The sequence below is a fragment of the Myotis yumanensis genome, unplaced genomic scaffold (assembly GCF_028538775.1).
Source record: "Myotis yumanensis isolate MYYU_CA2020_CCGP unplaced genomic scaffold, mMyoYum1.0.hap1 SCAF_19, whole genome shotgun sequence".
Taxonomy (NCBI): domain Eukaryota; kingdom Metazoa; phylum Chordata; class Mammalia; order Chiroptera; family Vespertilionidae; genus Myotis; species Myotis yumanensis.
Window position 1 is genome coordinate 5,536,622 of NW_027223770.1, and position 18,113 is coordinate 5,554,734.

General features: G+C 36.1%; 1 protein-coding gene across 3 annotated transcripts in view; it reads left to right on the forward strand.

The window, feature by feature from the left end:
• TAOK3 (TAO kinase 3) overlaps window positions 1-18,113 on the forward strand; it is a 155,796-nt gene that overhangs the window by 4,638 nt on the left and 133,045 nt on the right. The window contains exon 1 of one of the 3 annotated variants that reach the window (XM_070400094.1): window positions 5,681-5,773. The exons of the other annotated variants lie outside the window; for them this stretch is intronic. The gene's annotated coding sequence lies outside the window, so the exon portion shown is untranslated. Of the gene's footprint in view, window positions 1-5,680; window positions 5,774-18,113 lie in introns of those variants that run through there. 3 annotated transcript variants of the gene reach the window in all.

The following is an 18,113-nucleotide window of genomic DNA, read 5'->3' on the forward strand; positions in this document are numbered from 1 at the left end:
ATACTATTTTTGACAGACAGTGGAATAACTTTTTATTTCCAGATCAAACAAGGGCTCACATGGAATATATTTATTTTTATGGAGTATGTTTCACTTTCTATCTAATGACACTGGCTTATATCCATAGCATTCAAGGCTAGACAGTTCAAATACATTTTAGTTAGTCATTATAATAGATGGCACTAATCAAGGCAAAATGCTTTCTTTTTTTATTATTATTATAGTTTACTTTTTATTATGACTTTCAAAATTATTTTTTTCTCTTTTTTTAATTTATTCTCTAAAGATTTACATGTGTCTCCTTTTTCCCTTATTGGCGCCCCCTCTCCCCCCGCCACACACACAGAATGCTTTCTTTTTTTCTTTTTTTTTTTAAATATATTTTATTGATTTTTTACAGAGAGGAAGGGAGAGGGAAAGAGAGTTATAAACATCGATCAGCTGCCTCCTGCACACCCCCCACTGGGGATGTGCCCGCAACCAAGGTACATGCCCCTGACCAGAATCAAACCTGGGACCCTTGAGTCCGCAGGCTGACACTCTATCCACTGAGCCAAACCGGTCTGGGCCAGAATGCTTTCTTTTCTTTTTTTTTTTTTTATATTTTATTGATTTTTTTTTTTACAGAGAGGAGGGTGAGGGATAGAGAGTTAGAAACATCGATGAGAGAGAAACATCAATCAGCTGCCTCCTGCACACCCCCTACTGGGGATATGCCCGCAACCACGGTACATGCCCTTGACTGGAATCGAACCTGGGACCCTTCAGTCCGCAGGCTGACGCTCTATCCACTGAGCCAAACCGTTTAGGGCCAGAATGCTTTCTTAAGTAAACTAATCATCTAGTCTTGGCAGTAGACACACAAAAACAGAATCATAGTTCATGGCTAATTGTCCTTCTGTTGTGAATATTAGCCTTTACTTTTTCAAGGGTGTGTATGTTAATATACACAAATATTTGCAAAAACCACATCTACACTAATAAAAGAGAAAGATGTAAATTGACCATACCTTCATGATGACCACCAGCCAATCAGGAGCAAGTATGCAAATTAACCCAACAAAGATGGCAGGTTAATTTGCATACACAGGCCTCCGAGTGGCTGGGGGCGGGGCAGGATGCAGGCATTCCGTAGGGCCCCAGCCGCTCTGGGCCTCTGGGCAACATGGGAAGGTGGAAAGGCGGAACGAAGGCAGAAAGGCGGCTCTGGCAGGAGCAAAGGCAGTGCTGGCAGCCAGGGGAAGGAAGGCCCATTTTTGCACGAATCTTCATGCATCGGGCCTCTAGTAAATATATAATTTTAAGTGATCTAGGTCAAGATTTAATAGCTGAAATACAGTATTTTGCTTCATGTACCTTTCTGCTTCATAGTCTCTTGTGCAAAAAACTCCTCTTCTTTCATTGTATTACCATTTCCTAGTTCACATGTGTTTGCCTTTTACTAGCTTAAAAGCACTTTGAGAGCAGAGGTGGGTCTTATTTATCTTTCCATCCAGGTATAGGGCCAGGTACAAAGTATAAAGGATGCTCAATAAATTAGAATGGAATGAGTGAATGAATCAATGATCAACAAATAAGTAGATTATATTTATGTCCACACTTTGTTTCTTTATCTCATTGAGACCTTTTCATATATCAGAAGGAGAATAAAAGAGACAGTGATTTTTTTGGAACACAAGAACAAATGTTAGCCTTGTCTATCTACCATATAAGAAACAGAATGCTGTGTTGGAAGGAGAAAGCCTTATACCTCAGAGATACCTAGTCTCCTATTTTGGCTTTGTCAATATAAATTGGGCTGGCACTAGGTAAGTTAGTTAAGTCTTAAAGTTCTCTTGTTTGTAAAATAAGAATACATACATCATGGGATTCTTCTAAGGAATAAATAAAGCATTTATATAAAGTGCCAAGCATAGTGACAAACACATAGGAAGTGTTTAATAAATGGTAGCTGCTGATTGTTTTAATCACTTGAAAGAAATTTTTATTGCTGTTTTTGTTCTATTCCCAGTATCTAATCATTTGCTGAAATTTATAGCTCGTGACTCCAAAAATAAATTGTAATTAGTAGACTCACACATAGGGAAATTGAGACAGTGAGGGTAAGTGACTTCCCAAGGTCATGCGGATAATGGCATTGACCACTGTGACGTAGATATGGTTTTTCAACTCAGTGTACTTTCTACTTTATACCTCTCGATGGTCCAAGGAAGAGCTAAGGAGGTGCTAGGGAAGAAGTACTGCGACAATTTTTCAGCCTCCTTTTGTTTTTCATCTTTCCTACATGTCATTCTCGCTAAAGTACAACTCTGAATTTGTCACTCACATGTTTAGAACCTTAATTATTCCCATAGCCTACTGAATTCAGTACAGATTTATCAACCTGTTTTTAGGTTCCTATTACCCCATAATTTATATAAACACCCCAACCAGACTGGCCTGCTTACTATCCAAGAACTTACTTATTTACCACCTTCAGGTCTTTCTTTGTTCCTGCCATATTTCCCCCTAGAATGCCTTCTGTTCCTCATTTTTGAGAGTCCAATGTCATCTTTCAGGAGCCCTTCTCTAATCATCCTCCTTGCCACTCTATCCTTTGGATTCCCTAAGTACTTATTTTTGTACCTTTAATTACATTCATATTCTCTCTGACATTACATTGTTGGGTTTGCACTTGACTTATCCTTCCTAGATTCCGTCTTCTTGGTTTTAAAAGGACAGTACCTTATACATCTAACCAAGTTATCTTGCAGCTAGTATCTGCTCAATGAATATTTGTTGAATTGTATTAAATGTAAATACTTATTTTAGGTTCAAAGATAACATCCTATATAATAAAGAGGTAATATGCAAATTAATCTTCATGCCCTCACAAGATGGCTGCCTACGACCAGGCCAGCAGGGGGGTTAGTGAGGGACGACCAAACAACTGAACAAGCAGGCTGCATGGGGTGATCAGGCCAACAGGGGGGTTAGTGAGGAACAACCAAAGGACTGAACAAGCAGGCTGCTTGGGGCAACCAGGCTGGCAGGGGGGTTAGTGAGGGACAACCAAATGACTGAACAGCAATCTATGTGGGGCGACCAGGCCAGTGGGGGGACTGTGAGGGGCAACCAGGCTGGCGGGGGGCGGGGGGCAGTTGGGGGTGACCAGGCCAGCAGGCAGGTGAACGATTAGGAGCCAGTGGTCCAGGATTGTGAGAGGGATTCTGACTGCCGGTTTAGGCCCGATCCCCGGGATTGGGCCTAAACCGGCAGGTGGACATCCCCCAATGGGTCCTGGATTGGAGAGGGTGCAGGCTGGGCTGAGCGGACCGCCACCCCCCGTCCCCCCAGACAAATTTCGTGCACCGGGCCTCTAGTGTCAATATAATTGTTGCTGCTAGTACACATAACAGGGATAATTCTAAAATAAAGAATTCACTTCTGAACCTCACAGTTGGCAAATTCGATGCCAGTGGTAGCAAGTATATGGATATTTGTATTTTCATATTCAGAATGATATTTCCTAAAGTGACCCTTGACTTTGAGTGTTTGGGATTGGTTTCGTTTCTTTATGTGATGGGTTTATCAAAAAGGAATGGATTCTAATTTCAGATTTTTGGAACTTTGTTTTCCTTTTGCTAGGTATTAACAACAAATGAAATAAGATTCTCTGTTATTTGCAACAGAATGTGGTTGTTCCCTTGAGTTAGATGTAGAGTCTGGGAGAGCTCTAACACTCTGGTCTTCAAAGCGAAGTTTCTTTGTGTTATAAGCAATTTGGAACTGTGAACAAATAAACTTGTTATTTCTATCTTTCACTTTGTATTCTTTTCCATAGTGCTTACAGCCTTCTGACATACAGTTTTTTATATTTTACTAGAGGCCCGGTGCATGAAAATTCATGCACTGGAGGGGGGTCCCTCAGCCCGGCCTGCCCCCTCTCACAGACCGGGAGCCCTCAGGGGCGGGAAGTGACCCGGTGATCAGGGGAAGGTGACGCCCCATCACACCTCTGCTGCTGCCACTGCCAGCAGCACAAGCCTCAGCTGGCCCTGGTTACCTGAGCCTTGGGCAGACATGGGCAGCTGGGCAGCCACCATCCGAGGCTTGCCTGTGCCTCGGGCCGGCCCTGGGTAGCTGGGGGGTTGGGGGGCTGAGGGGTCTGGGCACCGCCATCTTGTGGCTGTGGGTTCCGCCATCTTTGAGGGTGTGGCTGTCAATTAATATATTCCCTTCTTATTGGCTGTGGGCGCCTCCATCTTTGTGATGGTGTGAGGGTCAATTAGCATAGTCCCTCTTTATTAGATAGTATTTATTTGTTTGTCTTAAATCCCTGTATTAGAAATTAGCGTCTATGAAAGCAGAGATCTTTTGTTTTAATCTTGACTGTATCCCCAACTCATAGAACAATGCCTAACATGTAGTAGGTGCTTAATAAATATTTGTTGAATGACTAGATAAATTTGGCTTTTGGAATTTCTCCAATGTGTTGGCTAAAAAGATTTTATTTTAAACATAAGGGAGTAAAAGCCTAAGAAGGTAAAGTATAGAAGAATTGGGAGAGTAGAACTTCTCTGTACATTTTACTCTCAATTATGTTTTTGTTTTCTTGAATGCAAATAAAAGCCATACCTACTACCACACCATATGTCTAGCCAAAGATGATTGTGTCTCACTCTGGCTAAAATCTAAGAAAACTGTTCATTGTAACAAAATCTAATGGAAGCTTGCTGATTTGACCATTAGGCATTAAAGACTAAGACTACCAAAATTATAATAAAATTCAGTAGAGAGGCATTATCCCATTCAAAGCACTTCACTGGTTTTTCTTAGATGCTGATATTAACCCTGAAAATTGGTCAAATCAAGCTTCTGGGGTTAATTTGGGTTATCAGTTTTCTGCATGTACAAGTAATGCGTTTGAAATGTGTTTTAAGCCTGAATTAAAAGAACTTAGTCACTGGTGACTCATGGTGAGAAGTTTTTCCTTTTCCCTGCTGGAACCTATGTCGTTGTCTCCAACATGGTCTTTTTGAAACATTAAAAAAAACTCCTACTTTTATGTACCAGGTTCTGGAAAAGTTCTTTTGGGTTTAAGGTGGTTGCCTTAATTACAGTACTTTTTAGTAGTGAGCACTACAATTGACTTTCCAAATTCCCATACAAATTTCTTTAGTCTCTTCCTTTATGGAAGTTTTCTCATATGACATTGTCAAAGGGTCTGCTAGATAGGGTATGCATGACCACAGGGACTTTGTCTGTTTTGTCCATTACTATGGTCCTAGTGCCTAGAACAGTGCTTTGCAAAAGCAGTTAATACATATTTGATGAGTGAAGTCACATACATTCTTAGAAAAATAGTGAAAAGTCTGTTGAAATAAATTTTCTCCTGCCCTTTTGAATTAGGTAATTATTAACTCACAATTAACCTAGTTTGGGAGGCTCTTGGTATTAGCCCAAGGTAGTTCTGCCCTAATAGTTGTTAGCATTGATTGTGCCAACCTGAAATCTCCTTCAGTGGTTCACTTACAAAAGGAGGAGTAAATTGGCAACACCCATAGGCACTTGTACTTATGAGAACCAATGGGAGTTGTAACAGGAAGTAGTTAAGCTTGCAATACAGATAGTAATGTGCAGTGCTCCGGTCACGCTGTTTTCATCTGCAGTTCCTTACTAGGATTGTATTAGGTTTTTAAATTTATATGCATATAAGTTTAAAAGAGAATTAACTTTAAATTTGAAAATTAAAATGTGAATTATCAGCATTTTCTTCGTTATCAAGGATTGGGTGAGTTGTCCTCCTTTAAGTTCTTTCTTTTACCTTCTAACGTGTCCTGAGAAACCTCATTCTGACACACAGGGTGAGGGGCAAGGAGGGTGCATAAAGGTAAAATAAATGTAAAATTAAAACTAAAGCTGATATTATTATTAATACTTATATGATTCCATAATGGTAGGGATTGGTAGAATTTCGTAGATTTTTATGCAAGATTTGTTTAGCTTGAGCAAGTTTTCCTCTTTTGTAGGAACTGGGAGGGGAAATTCAGGAAAAGTTTTTAGAAAGTTCTTTTCAAAATGTCGAAATGTAAAGCTATATAAAATGCTATTGCCGTTAACTGTCTGACCAGGAAGTACTCTTTTTAAGCCTCATTTATAAAACTGTCTACAATAACTTCCTTTCTCGGGATGAAAGAGCTGATAGCGTGGTGCTGATCTTACAACTTGAGTTCAGTTTTATCTTTCCTAAGTAATTAAGAGGCAGCTTTTAAAGAAAGCTACCTCTGAGGATCTTATTATTGCTGTAGCTAACTAAAGAATTTTTAAAGTTTTTTATAGGTTGGGTTGGAAATGTAGGTCATGCATTTGAGAAGATCTACTGTAATCTTGGTGTTTTGTTTCATATTTAGTATCTTATTATAAATGTAGTTTATGTCTAAATATTGCTAAGAAGTGCTTTGTAGAACTTCATGTGAATATTTATGGCCTTAGCTCAAAGTCCAGCTGAGAGTAATCAACCTCAAAAGTCACTGGATTCATATGCTCTATTTATTTTAATATGTAGTTTAATATTCTGCAAATAAATAATAGTGGGAATTTTTTTTTCAAATATTGTTTGATATTTTTTCTTCCTCCTGGATAAGTAAGGTAAGCACTGAGCTGCAAATAAAATATCAAAATCTTGTCAGGAGTCTAAAATTTTTAAAATACTAAAGGTCATGTTTATTAAATGAATGCAGTTTATTCAAATGAATATATTATTACTGTAAAAATATTTCAAAATGATGCTACTCAAATGGCATACTATTCATCCTAGAGATCTTAAAAAATAATAAAGCCACTCCTACTTTTCTTCTTTTACAAAAGGGAAAATAGGAGAGAGAGCAGAGTAATTTCTTGAACGTAATACCAAATACAGAGACAGAAAAGTCAGAAGATTTGGTCACGTTTACTTTGAAACTTTTTTGTTTTGTACATAAAGTTAGTTACCTATTAAAATATTTTTAAAAATATCTTATCCATAAGATAATAATTTATGGGACTACTCGAAACACAAAATGGAATTAGATGAAGTAGGAAAGTAGTGTTTTTTAATTTAACACTTCATAGTTTGTATGTTAAAGTTAATGCAAAATATTTTATAAACCAGGAAAGCTAGCCTAATAGTTTCTTTACCAACTAGGCTCTTGGAACAAGGTTTAAATGAAATGTGTGTAACTCTGACTTCCAAACTCCTAATATGTTACATGTCAGATGTGTAAATGAAAGTGTTATAATTGTACCTAGGACACATTTTTATTCAAGAAGCATTGCAGTGGATAGTACTATTTTGGGGCCTCTATTCTTTCTAATACATAAAAAAAGGAAATTAAAACGTTCAAATAATCTTTAAAATGTGATATCATATAGTGTATTTTTTCTTAAGATTTATGAATGTTAAATAATTAAAAGTACAAATTATGCAAATTTTAGTTTTTATAGTTAGAGAGGCCTTTTATGATTGTCTGACTTATATTAGCACACCAGATGTATCCCAGTCATAGTTTGAATGGGGGTGGGGCAGAGGAAGTGGGTGGGGCTTCAGAGCAGGGACAGATTATTGCAGATTATATGGCTGCCTGCCAAAACAACACTAGTTGGAGGGAAAGTGGAAGTTACCAACTGCATCCTATAATAGGATGTTTATTTAACCAGTTATAACTGAACCAGTTGTATAACCAACTGTTTGCTGGTTTCATAGACAGATGATAAATTTTAAACTTCTGAATTACTTGACTTGTATTTAATGTTCTATTCTTTAGTTTCCCATGGCCATACTTCTTATCTATAGTCTGCAAAGATCATACTGATTCTTTTGTGGAAGACCATGTGTTAGCAGAAAAAAGAGGGGTGAGGGGAGACAGAACTTTAAGCTATAATTGCTTTATTATCTAGTTTAAAATATTATAGAATTAAAATGTAAAGTGTCCCATCATATTTAGAAATTTTATATAAAATAACTAATAAAAATAATCATGTCTTGTGAAGGAATTTGTAATTCTCAATTGTTTTGGTTCAGTTTGAAATTGAGATTTTTACTGCTGCAACAGAAAAGGAAGCTTTGTGGAGGAAATATGACGTCTCTGTCCAGATGCATAAGGAGGGAATTACAGTGGAGAGTTATTTTTAGAAGTGTCTTATGAATGTACCAGAGGCCCAGTGCATGAAAATTCATGCACTGGAAGGGAAGTCGCTCAGCCTGGCATCCCCCTCTCACAGTCCGGGAGACCTCAGGGGTGGGAGGCGACCCGGTGATCAGGGGAAGGCGATGCCCCATCACACCTCTGCTGCTGCCACTGCCGGCAGCGCAAGCCTCGGCCGGCCCTGGTTATCTGCGCATTGGGCTGGCCCTGGGCAGCTGGGGGGCTGAGGGGACTGAGGGACTCTGGAGGCAGGCGCATGGCTGCCGCCCCAGCAGGGCTGAGGGGACTGGGTGCCACCATCTTATGGCTGTGGGCACTGCCATATTTGAGGGCATGGCAGTCAATTAGCATGTTCCCTCCTTATTGGCTGTGGGTGCTGCCATCTTTGAGGATGGGGCAGTCCATTAGCATATTCCCTCCTTATTGGCTATGGGTGCCACATCTTTGAGGGTGGGCCAGTCAGTTAGCATATTCCCTCCTTATTGGCTGTGGGCACCTCCTTTGTGATCGTGTGAGGGTCAATTAGCATATTCCCTCTTTATTAGATAGGATTTTATGTACTGAGAAATATCTTTAAGAGGTTAGTTTCTGTTTCAGGGTCACTGGTAGGAGTTATATAGGTTGTTCAGATCATTGGTTATTCTACTGAGAAAATTAAGCATTTGGTGTCACCAGCCAGCCTAGTTAGTCTTGACCTGGTTGATCTAAGTAAGAACATTTTTTAAAATGTGAGCAAATTGAGATCCTGTCAATACCATCAAATAGTAATGTAATGTCAAGGTCCTATAAATGAGGGGACAGTTGATTCTTATTTCATAGCAATGGCCCATTCTCCTTCAAAGATAGAGCACAGTGTTTTCAGTACTATACAGAAAGATTAGAAGTGAATCATGCCATCTACCCATTTGTGTCACTGACACAGTTCTTACAATTTATGCTCCCTCTTACTCTTTCACATGGTGAGTAGAATGTCCAGGTCCCTTATATCTCTTACTTTTCATTTTGGTTGGCATATGTTTGGGATGGGCAGTATAAACTAATGATTAACCAGAGCAAGTTAGGTGGACCTTTCTGGCACTTACTAGCTCACTAGCTTTGCGATCTTGTACAAATCCCTTAACTCTCCAAGCCTCCGTTTCTTCAACGGTAAAATGGGCATAATCATAGTACTTAACTCACAAGATTATTATGAGGATTAAATGAGATTATGTATGAAAAGCATAAGTTTGGTCACACATTGTAAAAGAAGAGCTCAGTGGGTGATGTGTTTGTTTTTGCTATTTTGGGACATTTCAGTTCTTATTCACAACTCTACCAGAAAATGATCAGGGGAAGAGATGTAAAACCATAACACAATCATGTATAAATAATAGAATTGGTATTATAATAATAGAAGTATTTAGAAAGTACCATGGGAGCACTCCCCTTGCCACATTACATATTTATTACTCATTCTAAAGGGAGAGGGGACATGGGATGGATTGACTATAGATTAAAATAATTATTAGTCCAAAAAATTAGTTAATCTGCCAAATTTAGCTTTAGTAATGTTCTTCTCTTTGTTTTTCACTTCAGAGAATTTCCTCCCAATTTGATAGCACAACTCGGGAAAGCAAGATGGCAAAGTGCTGATTTCTTAATTCATTTTCTCAATAGAGTTTGTTTTCTTCTGACAGGATCACTATCAGATATAGTCAGGACTATATCTCAGGATTTTAGGGAGATGATACCCCCCCCCCCCCCCGCCCCGTGGAACCAGGCAATAAAGAATATGTATTTGAGTATAAAGAAGAATATTTTTCTGTTTTCATGATCTTAGTCTCTGGGGGGGAGGAGGGGTGTCATATCCTGTAATGGGTCAGCTAATTTTGTTTATATATTGAAAACAACTAATTTTTACAGGAGCAGATTTTCATGGGGCTGAGTTAGCAAAGGAGATGTGAAATTTGGGGGAGCCTGCCTTAACCAAACAAAAAATGTTTTGTGAATGTTTTTGAAATTTCCAGGTCTTATTAATCTGTAGTAAAACCCCTTTTTACCTAGTAGGCAACCTCTGGATTAGTCTATGTTTCATCCTTGTTGCTGGTACACCCTAATTTTACAGTCACAAGGCCCATCACATTGCCACTAGAATACACTGTATCTCTGTGCACCAATCCTATGCAGACCCTCATTCCTGGATTACTACAACTGCCTTCCTTCGTTTCCACCTGTTTTTTCCCAACTCATCCTGATTAACCTTCTTTAAATGCTACAGCTTCCAGCATTCACTCCCTTTCAGAAAGCTTCATTGCTTCCCTGTTTTCCCCACATTAAATCTAATGTCTTTTGGCTGCTTGTCAATGCCTTTACTAATCTGCCCCCACACTACTATCCAGCTTCATTTCTTATTTTCTTTGGCCCATTCTTTCTGCTCTTTAAAGTCGGTCTGTCTCTCAAACATACCATACTCATTCAAGTCTGCACTTTTGATACTGTTATTTACTTCATTCAGAAAGCCTTCCTCCCTTCTCTGCCTACTCAGATTTTACCTTGTCTTCAAGACCCTATGTAAAATTTACTTCCTGTCTACGGCTTTTTCTTAAGATTTCAGCTCTTGATGTTTTGTGCAAACATCCAGGTGACTTTTAAATTAGCAAACCAGTGAACAAAAATGTGCATTGTATCTTATATTATTCACTGTTCTGTCTTCACTAATGATGTAAGCCTTTTGAATACAAGGATCGTATCTTGCAATTAAAACTTTCACAGTTCGTAGCAAAAAGCTGAGTTACCTGTTTTTGATTTAAAGGAAAAGAAAAGAAAGTCAATCTACTTCATTATACCTTTCTAAAGTAAAGTCAACAATCCTAATAATATTGAAGGGACCTGAATATTTTTCCAATTTGGGTCAGGTCTGTCCCCTCATTTACAGAACAGCAAGAGGCAAGTAAAGACAATTTTGTAACTGATTAAAATTGATATGTTTGCTTTATGAGAAACTATGTATATATGTGTGTATCTATTTACATAATTTTGTTTCCTTTCTTAAAATGATATAGCCAGCTTGACTTGGAGAGGTTTAGTTTGATATTAACAACTTTCTATCCTAACATTATAAATCAAATATGATCAATAAATTTTGTGTAACCAAGAAATACCCAATTCTTTAAGTATTTTAAGTATAATTAAGTTCCTACTATGTTTATGGTTAGACTCTGTGAAGGATACTGAAATTAATTACATATAATCCCTGCACTCAATAAACTATTAGGAATTCTCTAAGGCAGCCAGAATATATACTCAGAAGCTTAAACATAAAAATACTTGATACTTCAATAGGATGTCTATTGCTTTAATTCTCAGTCTCTTCTCTTTTGAAATAATACATGCCTTCCTTTATATTGATGCCACCCAAATGAAAACTTTTTATGGTTTCTTCTTTATTTTATTTCTAGTTTTATTGAAATATAATTGACATTAGCACTCTATTTGTCTAAAGTATACAGCATAATGATTTGATATATGTATATATTGTGAAATGATTACCATAATACATTTCGTTAACATTAATCACCACATATTATTACAAACTTTTTCCTTGTGATGAGGATTTTAAGATTTACTGTCTTAGCAACTTTAAAATACACAATACAGTAATGTTAAGTAGAATCACCATGCTGAACTTATTTATCTCGATAACTATAAGTTTTTAACTTTTGACCTACTGGCTGTCTCTGGTTACCACTAGTTTGTTCTCTGTATCTATGAGTTAGGTTTTTTTTTTTAGTTCTATATATAAGTAAGATCATACAATATTTGTCTTTCTCTGTCTTATTTATTTCACTTAGTATAACGCTGTCAGGGTCCATCCATGTTGTCGCAAATGGCAGGATTTTCTTCTTTTAATGGCTGAGTAATTATATTTCTATATATCGCATTTTCTTTATCCATTCATCCATCAACAGATACTTAGATTGTTGCCATGTCTTGGCTATTATAATTAATGATGTAGTGAACATGGAGGTGCAGATAATCTTTTCAAGATAGTGATTTCATTTTCTTTGGATATATACCTAGAAGTGGAATTACTAAATTGTATGATAGTTCTGTTTTTAATTTTTTTTAGAAACCCCCATACTGTTTTCCATAGTGGCTGCATCAATTTACAATACCCTGTGCCTTTTTTATACATGCTTTCCTTTGTATTGATGCCAAAGAACATATAGGACACCCAAATGAGAACTTTAAAAATGCAGACTGTTTTATATATGTAAAAGTATGGATGTTTGGAAATGTCTTGTAAATGCTTTGGATTTTATGTTGATATTTGGTTGCAGAGGCAGGTAATAACACCATAACCTTTGTTTATTTATTTAATAAATATTTACTGAGTATCTACTTGTGTCAGGCCTTGTACTAGTGCTATGTAGGACTATGTCTTTTTTAAAATGAATAAGCAGAGAATTAAACTATTTGGCTAATGCAATACACTGGCGATCTATCTGATGCCAGAAAAATACACAGGAAGGTCACTAAATCATCCCCTATTCTTATTACCCAAAGTATACAAAACACCTATTCTTTTTTTTTTTTAAGCTTCACCTGAGGATATGTTTATTGATTTTGGAGAGAGGAAGGGAGAGAGAGAAAGAAGGAGGGAGGGAGGGAGAGAGAGAGAAAGAGAGAGAGAGAGACAGACAGACAGACAGACATCAATTGGGTGCCTTTTGTATGTGCCCCAGCCAGCTACCAAAACCACAACCTGAGCATGTTCCCTACACTGGAATCGAACCCAGGACCTCTTGGTGTGTGGGACTGCTTTTTGTTTTAATAAATAGAAAATACAGATAAGTTATTAGAAAATAAAAGTTATCTTCTGTACCAATAATTTTCAACCTTTTTCATCTCATGGCACACATAAACTAATTAGTAAAATTCTGTGGCATGCCAAAAAATATATTTTACCAATCTAACAAAAAAAGGGGGGGGAGGTAGAATTTTTATTCATTCACACCAGCTGGCTATTGTTATTTTTTTATTTGACAGACTAAGGGAAAAGAGGTCAGTGCCTCTGATTAAATAGCCAGGTACTACATGTTTTAAAAATTCTGGGGGACACATCAGTGTGCCATAGCATACCAGTTGAAAATCACTATTTTATACCCAATATATTCTGACATAACCTCCCAGATTTTATTTAAAATATATTTTTAAAAATAGTAAGTAGGATGTTTATAGTGCAAGTATTGTTCTATAAGGTGTTTTTTTAACTTTATTAATATATTAACAAATGTCATATTTTTGTCTAAATATACCACTTCCACATCATTTTCAAGCCAGCATTATATTCAATGTAGATTTTTTCTTAATTTTTATTCTTACAAATTATTCTAAATAGCTCTCTCTATCTCCATTACAACTCTACATTTCTTTCCAATCATAGGAGATTCTATAGCAGATAGACTATAAGAACTTGGTTTCTAAGAAATTGGTTCAATTTTTTTCCAGTAGGCTGAGTGAATAGCATTATTATACTGTATGTCCCAACAAAGGCTCCCATTGCTTTAAAATGTGTCCCTTTTTGCCCCATCAACCAGAAACACAAGTTGTAGTAGTGTCTGACAATTCTGTCAACCAACAAAGACTGAAAAGAATGCATACTTATCTCCCTAAACACATGGCTCTTTTCCTTGGCCTTCATCTGCTCCAGAGGAACTCTAGCTCCCCTTCTTCCTAGACTAACATCAGCCTTCCTTCCTCTTATATTCCTGCCTATTCAAGATTTTTTTGTTCAAGTTTTGCATTTAATTTCTTGATTATGAGTTTTTTTAAAAAATCACCATTAAGCTGGGAGAGACTTTGGATTTGTTCAGTGTGACCAATTACTGTAATAACTTAATTATTGAATATTTGTTGTCCATTATATAAAGGCTATATAGTTCAGCCTTCTTAATTTAATTTATTCTATTTTGTGTTATTTTAGAAATTTTAATCTGCCCTAACCAGTTTGGCTCAGGGGATAGAGCGTCGGCCTGAGGACTGAAGGGTCCCAGGTTCAATTCCGGTCAAGGGCATGTACCTTGGTTGCGGGCACATCCCCAGTAGGGGAAGTGCAGGAGGCAGCTGATCGATGTTTCTCTCTCATCGATGTTTCTAACTCTCTATCTCTCTCCCTTTCTCTCTGTAAAAAATCAATAAAATATATTTAAAAACAAAATAAAATAAAAATTTTAATCTTGATCAGACCCTAGAAAATACATGTTTTCATTTTATCTTCCTAAAATTTATTCTTCAAATTTATATCACTACAGTAAATATGAATATAAGTTTAGAAACTGTTTCCAAAAAGCAGATATGATTCAGTGAGCTTGGATCTCTTTTCCTTAGTGACTAGGTGATTGAGTAGGCTAAGCTTATAAAATTTGCTATGTGATCCTTAACTGGCTAACATCTTAGAAAAACAAATTAAAATTATAATTATCCTTGACAAGGTGAAAGGGTGTATGGGTATTGATAAGAGAAAGTTGACTAGGGGATATATACTGAATGATTTAATGAAGGATTGAAAAAATAAAATGTAAATATAATAGGGGGTTTCAGACTTTAAAAAAGCATGAAAGAAAGAGAAATAAATAATATTTAGTGTGGGTAAGTAAATTTATTTTAAAAGCTATAATACTATTAATAGTATTAATAGCAATATTATTAATTGATCATGATTTATTTCTCAGGTAAGAAGAAGCCTTATTTATTTTTATTATTTTTAGCTAAATACTTCCCATTAGCTTCTAATATGTATTGAGAGAGAAGGAGAGGGGAGAGATGATTTTTAAAAACAACAGGATGCTATGAGATCAAAAAGTTCTAATTGCCACATATCTTTCATGTTATTGAACATATTGTTAAGTGATAGTGCTGGTACCACATTTCTTAAATGGGATTTCCATTGCTGTCAAAGTATGAATAGGTCTTTTTTATTGTTGTTGTTCTTATTATATATTTATTATTATTTTTTAAATCTTTATTGCTCAAAGTATTACATATGTCCACTTTCCCCCCACAGACCCCTTTAGCCCACTCCCGCCCCCCTGAATAGGGCTTGTTGATGTGAACACTGCTTTTCCCTTGTGGGCCAAGTAAGATTGATGGTTGTGTTAGAATGAGGCATTCCTTCTGTTCTGTATATTAACAGAGATTTACACCTGCACTTCTATATAACTGAACAAATCAACTCTATAATTGCCTTTTCTAAATCTAGTAGATTATATTTACTGTGACACCTGTTTTTACTTTGCTTTAAAAGACTCAAGAGCTTGAATTTTTGTATTTTGGTAAATCAGAAAAAAAAATTTGGGATGTACACAGGATATAGGGTAATTGGTACATTAGGGACTCTGGGGGGAAATGAGTGAAGTCAATCTAAACAATAAAAAATAAAGAGGATTAGAAGTGAGTTCAGTGTCAATGCTTTAAATTTGAAAAGTCCATACAGGATTTTTCATGTTGTAGAACTTGGAACAATTAAGTTCTAGTACATTTTTATAAGGTACTCTGAGTTTAAAAGAAAACATTAAATCTCAAAAATTTCTATCTTCAAATTATTGTCATTAAGTACTTCTTTTAAACTAAATGTATTAATGGTTTCATTTGGTATCATTCTGACACTTTATTCTACTGTTTGCTAATGTACTTCCCTGAACATATCAAGTACTCAATAAGTATTTTTCATTATTGGACTGTCCATGTAAGTCCTAGGTTTAATGTAAAGTAGAATGCACATATAAGAAGTATACTGAGACTCCTGAGTTTCCATAACAAATTTGTGTTTTTCATTAATGAATTTACTGCACATTAAGGGTTATCTAAACTTCACCAATGGCTGTGGAAGGAACCACTAAATAATTTTTTAACCCTGAAAAATATTATAAGAACGTAATATGCAAATTTCAGAAGATCTAATAATTTCTAATTTATGATATCTCACAACAGAGTACCATCATATACTTCATATTGCATGTTTTATTTATTGATAGTACACATGTTTATAGCTCTTTGTTATAATATCAGAGTAGAGTCTGGCATTTACTTTGTTTCTGCAGGCTTCAGTGAGTGATAAGTTTCTAACCTTTATTATTTCAAATCTTGAACTAAATGTGCTTCTTTCTTTCTTGTATAACAATTTCTTTTTTAACGTGGAAAAAATGTTAACTTTACCAAGCTTTATAAAGGATAAAATTTTAAGTTATTTTATGTTGTGCTAATAAAACTTTTACTGATCATATTTACATAGTAGTGTCTGTTAACAAATTAGAATATAGTCTGTAACTGTCAGTAGACTGACTGACTCCTTCTCATGCTAGCTTTCTCACTGGAAACACAAATATTATAATAATGTCAAAGCTGCCTACTCTCTAAGATGAGGAAGCCACATGATCATCCCCAACTCTGAAATCCTATGATTTTAAGTTAATTTCAAACAAAGGAGGAAGTATTTGGTCAAAGTAAAACAGTGAAAATGTTAAAACAAGCAAGTGAGAGATTACAAGAGAGTTTTGTTAGCATGGTTTAGTTGATTTCTTTGATAAAATCTTATTATAAAACCATTATTATGGGTAGGTTAGTAGTTAAAATGGTGAGCAAAGAAGGAAGTATTTTGAAAACAGACAAAATGAAGTCAACCCTTCCCCCCACCTTTTTTCCTAAGTTTGACCAGATGTACCTATACATTTGTGGAGCACATATCAACATTGCCCTACTAGAATGACAATCTGGTTATTCCCTTATTTTATATTAGATTTAATTATTGAAATTCATTAAAACTTGTAAGTTTAATTTTTAACCATATTGAATGATTGCCATTAAAATAAAATTTGTACAGATAACTAACTAGCCACAATGTTTGGACCTAACTTGGATTCATAGAATTTTGAAAAATTTATGAGGTAATCTGTGAAATTTGAAAATTTGATCTTATATTTGATAACTAAAGTTTTTTGGTTACATTTTAGGTATACTAATGGTATAGTTATTATGTTTTTTAAAATAGTTTTAGACATACAGTCTGAAATGTTTACAGATGAAATGGTATACGCTTCCAAATAATGGAGGGTGGAAGTGGCTGGATCATGAATTGGTAGCTTAAAGCTGGACATATGGAGGCTCATACTGTTCTATCAGCTTTTCTTTATATTTGGTATTTTCCATAATAAAAATTTCAAAAAATAACATTTAGTACCCTTTATGAGGTTTTATATACAAAACTATTTAAATGCCTTTATTCCTTGTAAAATGAAAGAAAATCATTACCTATAATAACTTCCACACCTTGCCGTTCTCTTCTCATAATCCATATTTCTGATTCTCTCTATGGTGATGGAAAAGAGCTGTTAAAATTGTCATATGGTAGGAAAGGAAAACAAGGGAACCAAGTCATTTCATTGTGCCCAGAGGAATTTTTTTTGACTCATTTGCTCTTCTTCCTTCTTTAAACTGGCAGAGTTTTCTCTTTGTTTTGGGGGTGGGGGAGAGGGATGGGGTTGGGAGAGGAAGGAAGGATTCAGCCAAGTTATCATATATAATAGTAAAAGCGTAATATGATAATTAGACCAGACATCCTTCCAGATGACCTTCCGGATGAAGCGGGGGCTGCGAGGGAAGCTCGGGTCCCGGGTGCCATATGGAAGCCAGTGCCGGCAGCCGGGGGAAGGAAGGCCTACTCTTGCATGAATTTTGTACATTGGGCCTCTAGTTACATTATAAAGATACCATTCAATTGTATCTACAGTTTATCACATGTATATGTGCGCAAAAATGTATGTAAAGTACTTATTCTCCATAATTCAGATTTATAATTTATTCTCACCAAAGATCAATATTTTAGTTACTCAAGCTCTAACTTGTTTCAAAATTGCTTACTTTGTGTTTTAAGAGAAATAAGTGCAATTTCTCAATAGCACGAATAGTGTG